Genomic DNA, 6046 nt, shown 5'->3' on the forward strand with positions numbered 1-6046 from the left:
CCACCCTACCAATTCCTCTTGCTCCTGCCTTGCCCATCAGAAAGAAAAAAGCAGCTTATATCTCCTTAAAAATTGGCAGACTTACTGAAGCAGAAGCTTTAATGAACTCCTGGCTCCATCCACTGTCACATGCACAACATAGATTCTCAGCCCACAGAATATCTACATTGCAGAAGGGGTGTGTGTGTGGTTAAAAGGCTAAAGCTACAGGCGAGGGCTTTGGCTCAGTGGCACAGCATCTGCTGGGCATGCAAAAGGTCCCTGGTTCAATCCCTGGCATCTCCACTTAAAACTATGCGAAAGACCTGTGGAGGAAGGGCGGGATAAAAATGGGTAGATGCTTCACAGGCTGTTGTCCCTTTGCAGTGACTGTGGTTCACTTCCCTGCAGCTCCTCTATACCGAGAGGAATTCCGGCATGGGAGAGCAGCAGAGGATCCTTCCAGGAAGCCCGGTCTTCTCCTACCCCATGGCTACCTTGGGCAGATATCCGATGGCGGCGGCCTGCGTGCCTGAGGAAGGCTTTGGAGGATTCCAGCTTCAGTCAGAGGAGTGATCCTGCGATGCAGCCAGACACCAGGGCAGAAAAGCTCCTCCCAAAGAGCTGGCGGTCTGTGTGGGAGGGAGTCTGTTACAGACATCCCTTTTGGGCTGCAGTCGATCTGGGCATACAGAAGTAACCAAGGGAAATGGGCAGAAATGGGAACCTGTGATGTGGGGGTGAAGGCCCTGTCACCAAAAGAAGCATGTGCCTCTTTGAACCCTCCCCTTTGCTTATTTTTGCTGTGAAACCAGGCAGGGGAGAGGGAGCCCTTTTGGCTTCTTGACAAGTGTAGTCTCACTTTCCCTCCCTCCCTCCCTCTTTGTGCCATCAGCCAACCTTCCACTGTAGGCTGCAAAAGATGAGGCGGGGGGGGGGGAGAGAGCCAACACCACCGGAGACTTCACGAGGGTTTCCATAGTAATGCAGCACCCGTGGCAGAGGAGAGGCGCCTGCTGGTTTCTCGTTTGGTACTTCCCTCCTCCCTCGACATGCAACGTAGGTGTGTGCTTTGTGGTTCTCAAACATTTATTTAGAAAGAAAGAAAGCCTTGCAGGCAGCTTCTTCTGCCCTGACATCTTTTATCATTATCTGTAACTCTTCAGTCATAAAATAGATGACAATGTACACGGACCCTGCAGCATCCAGGCTTTGGAGGAGCTGAAGAGACTCCCCTTCCCGTATATCCCCCAACTGGAAGATCCACTTCTTGGCTTGGCAGCAAGACCCTCTGCCCTGGGCTCTTTTCTGGCTGACAACAAAAGACCCAGGATACCACATGGGGGGGTCCTTTTCTCCCCCCAGTAAGGCCCCCCTTTGAAGAGTAACTGCAGCAATAACAGGAGGATGAGCAGGGCAGCCAGTTGGCTCCCTCCAGATTCAGCAAAGATGGTTGCCAGCCCCTTCCCTCTCCCACCTCGGTTATGTAACCCCACTTCTTCCTCATCCACAAGAGGGATAAAACACTTGAGGCTGCCTTTAAATGGCGTGTCTGTGTGTGTGTGCCTGAAGTGATCAAAGGTGGTGGTGGTGGGTCTTCATCCTTCCACTGGTGGCTCATACCAGCGACCGGGCAGTGCCCAAAGCCCTATGGACACCCTGACTCTGTTGTGCTTCCAGATTGTATTTGACACGTTGCAGTATTTTAATAGGGAAAATGTTCCTACAAAATAGTTACTGTGGACTTTTAAGATATTGTTCTGTTAAGCTTTTAAATTCTGAAATGCTGGTTAACTTGCCATACAGAAGATTTGAGACTTTAGCTGTCGCCTCAGGGGCTCGAGTTCCTTATAAGGGAGAGTGTGCCACAAATCCTACTAGGGCTCTGTGGTCCCCTGTCTCCAGGGAAAGGGGTTTCATCCCCAACACACCCAGGAAGCAGTCTTTTCAGCTTCCCTTAAGAAACTGTGCTCTTTTTTGGGGAGGAGGGTCAGATCCCAGGCCTCCAAGCTCCGTCAAAGAGTGCGTCGCCATTGTTAATATGTTTGTGTGTTGTGGGCTCCGTTTACAAGAGCAGAAGGGAGAAATAAACCCGTTTCAGTGGCAGCTTTTCTTATTAATGGATCCTCTGGCGTGTGGGAAAGCTTAAAAAGAGGTCTGTGTTGTCTTCTCATGAACACATGTTGAAGTAATGTCAGTGTGCATGAAAATGTATTATAAAAGGACAGGGCATAAAAACATGGTTTACAGTTAAATTAGAAAACTTTTCATTAAACGTTTGGGTTACTATTTTATTGCTCTCAGTATGATGGGGAAAACAGGCCCAAATCTCATCTGTTCCATTTGCTTTGGTAAGAATATAAAGAGAGCCCCGCTGGACTACAGTAATCCAGGCCCTCTTTTAGCCCAGCATCCTGTTTCCCACATGGCCCGCCAGGTGCTGCTGGGAAGGCCACAGCGGGGAATGAAGGCACCCCCCTCCCCCGTATTTGTCAGATAGGCAGAGATATACTGCCTCTGAACATGGAGGTTCCACTTAGCTATCACGGCTAATGGAAGTCGCTAGATTCTCCCCCTCAAATTTCTACACATAAGAACTTCAGAAGAGCCCTGTTGGATCACACTAGTGAGGGTCCATCTAGTTCAGCATCCTGTTTCAGTCAGCAGCCAGCCAGTTCCTCTGGAGGTCCAACAACAGGGCACAGAGGACATCAATCCCTGTGCCCTCTGGCCGCGCATTCCAATTTCAGAGTAACCCCCTTGTAAAGCCATCTAATGACTTCTTGTGGCAGAGAATTCTTTACCTTAAGTAAGCGTTGTGTGAAGAAGTGCCTTTTGTGGTCTGTCCTGAAGGAACTCTCTTAAGGGGGGGATATTTGGGGCCAGCTATGGTGGTTTTGGCTTTGGCGGGTGGTGGTGGGGGTTTGCACCATTGTCGTCAGCCCCTTGACCCAGGTGGAAAGGCGGGAGAGAGGTAAAGAAACCGGGGCGGGCAGGAAGGCCGCTTGGCAGCAGGCGTCCCAAGCGCCACCCTGCTGAGCTGCAGAGGGGAGCCTGGTGGGCCCGCCACGCAGCGACCCTGGGCCACGCTGGGCCCGGCAGGCAGAAGGCGGCGGCCCAGCAGTGCCCGCAGGGGGGAGGGGGCAATGCCAGGGCGGGGCGGGCGGGCGCGGCGCTGCCGGCCGGCCCGGGCACTGGGGGCCGGCGGGGCAGAAGGCCGCAGCAGCTTGCAGCTGCCCGCCCGCCTCCTGCCGCCGCCGCCGCTGCTGCTCCTCCTCCTGCGCGCTGAGCTCAGACGCCGCCGGGCCGGGCCAAGGCGAGCTGTCAGCGGTCGGGGCGGAGCGGAGCGGAGCGGCGCAGCAGGGCAGGGCCGGGCCGGGCCGGGGCCGGGGCGCAGCCGGGGCGGGCGGCGGCGAGAATGGCGGCCGGCGGCGGCGGAGCGGGAGCGGCGGCGGCGGCCCCCCCAGGTAGCGCCCCCGGGCAGGCGGGCGGGGCAGCGGGCGCGGCGCGAGACGCCTTGGCCGTCCGTCGGTCCACGGGCGGGGCCTGGCGTGCAGGGCCGGCGGGCGGGCGGGGGCACCTGCGGGCGGGGCGGGGGCTGCTGGGGCGTGGCCGCGGGGGTGTCCGGCGAGCTGAGCCGCCTCGGCCAGGTGGGCAGGGACCGAGGGCGGGGGGTGCGCGGGATGGCGGCGCGGACAGGTGTGTCTGTGCGGGGGGCTGGGCGCAGACCTGGGGGCGAGAGGCGTGGGGGGGGCTAGAGAGGCTGGCTGGGGTGCGTGGGTATGGGGGGGGCTCTTATTCTGAGCCTTTGATTGGCGCGGGGGGGGGCGAGGCCTGGGGAGGCTGGTTCCCGGAGGCTGCCTTGGGGGGCTGGGGCAGCTGGGGGGGGGCGCGGCTCATCTGCTTGGGCGCGCGGAAGGTCGCCGGTTCCATCCCTGCCATCTCTAGTTCAACGGACCCGAGGCGTGGAGGGGATGGGAAAGACCCTTTTCTGCCTGAGACCCTGGAGAGCCGCTGCCCGTCTGAGTAGACAATATACTGACTCTGATGGACCAAGGGAGGGGGGGGTCTGATTCAGTAGGAGGCATCTTCACGTGTTCATGTGTGAAGCTGGCCACAGGGGCCAGGAGGCCAAGGTGGGCTCCTGCCGCTGCCCAGTGGTGTCTGGATGCATCTGTGTGTGTGGGGGGGGGAGAGACCCTGTTCTTTTGTGACACCTCCCAGAGGGTCAGATCGCCTCAGCCAGAACAGTCAGGAGAGCAGCTACCTGTCTGAGTAGACAATACTGACTTTGATGGACCAGCTTCATGTGTTCAAGAGTCTTGTGGCACCCTGAAGGTGGCCCAGCATCTTGTGGCAGAAGCTTCCCTGGGCAGGGGGCACGTGCCACCTTTGGGCAGGGGGCACGTGCTGGTCAGTCTCTCCGCAGCGGACTGGTGTGTGAAAGGGTAAAGTGGTGAAGTCAGCCTGTTGGTGGGGGCCCCCAAAAGGGCCCCCAGCCATCTGCGGGCATGCACCGTTGGCTTACTTCTGTGTTTCTCCCCTGCCATTTTGCTAAAAATTCACCACCGTGACAGCCGATGGACCTGGAAATGGTTTCCGGCAATAACTTCAAAATTAAGAGCAACCAAGAGGCTGACCAGTAAAGCACAAGAGACCTTTTCTTTCAAATGGAACCGAAGCAGATCGCCTCCAACACAAGGGGAAAGATAGGCTCGCCCAGGCAGCGGGGACTCATGGGGCCCTGCCAGGGCCCAGCTCTCTCTCCAGGGACCCCTCACCAAGCCCTGAGGGCACCCAGAGAGGGACCTGTGAAACAGACCTTCTCCGAGGGGCAGGGGACCGTTTGGGACGTGGTAGGTGAAAGCCGGCACTTTGGACGGGGCCTGGAAAGAAAGCCAAATTGGGTCGCTACGACCTGGCAGAATACATCCCCAGTAGCCCATCCTGGTGAAAAGGGTGGCTCTGGGCTCTGGACAAAGTTCCCAAACAGTCTTCAAGGACAGCCCCTTGTACAGGCCATGAGAGTGGTCAAGCCTGGTGCTATCAGAGCATAGAGCTCAGCAGCAAGATGGCCTCGGTCTAGGAACGGGTGCAGCTGCCCTACTGGCTGAAAGCGGGGAGAAGCTCCCTGTGCCCTTGAAATGCACCCAGCCTTGGAGCTGTTTCTTGTAACGCCCCCACCCCCACTCCAGCCACGAGCCTGATCCTCAAGGGGTGGCGGAGCCTCCTTTGCCGGAGGGCAGCCCCTGCCCCCAGGGCACAACTGACCAGCCAGCGGACTCTCTGCCTCGTCTGGATTGAGTTTCAGTTTGTAAGCTCTCATCCAGCCTATGGGCTTCCTCTGACAACGGACCGGAGAGAGAGAGAATGCAAAGTTGTGGGTCTCTGGGAGATTGAGATCACCTCGTCTCACCCCAATGATCTCGTCTAATGATTTCATGCAGATGTGAGATAATTGGGGGTGGGTGTGGGGGCAGAACAGAACCCAGAGGAGGCCCTGAGCACAAGGCGCCACAGAGCCGAGCGAGTTGGCAGCAGCACCCGCTTTGAGAACCTGCTCGACGGGTGAGAACGGAACCACTGGAGTGTGGTGCCCCGTCCCCAGCAAGCAGCCTGGGTGGACACTCTGGCTGACAGAGTCGGCAGAGTCACACCGGGCCGCCTCCTGCCAGTACAGGTTGTCCATCCGGTCAGCCAGAGCCATTTCAACTCCTTGAACTGGGCTCAAAGCTAGAGAGGAATGGGACTGGTTAACCGGTACCCTCCAAGAGAGTGCATGGAGCTCAGATACCACCACCCCTTCTTGAGTGCCTGGCATCCGGTGGGAAATTTGCCACCCTCCACGCCTGGAGGATTTGCTGGCTCTAGGGACAGCCCCTCGGAGACACCGGCAGATGGGAGCACCTCCTGGATGGCAGAGGCAGGGACCACCAGGGCCCAGGCAGCCAAGAGGGGCCTGGATCAAGAAGACGGGTAGCAGGCTGCACCTCTCCATGCCCTGAGGTTGTATGTCTGTCTTTGTGCCGTATGTCTGTCTGCTGCCAACATACCCATGACAGAGTGG

Source organism: Euleptes europaea, chromosome 18 (genome assembly GCF_029931775.1).
Source record: "Euleptes europaea isolate rEulEur1 chromosome 18, rEulEur1.hap1, whole genome shotgun sequence".
Lineage (NCBI taxonomy): Eukaryota > Metazoa > Chordata > Lepidosauria > Squamata > Sphaerodactylidae > Euleptes > Euleptes europaea.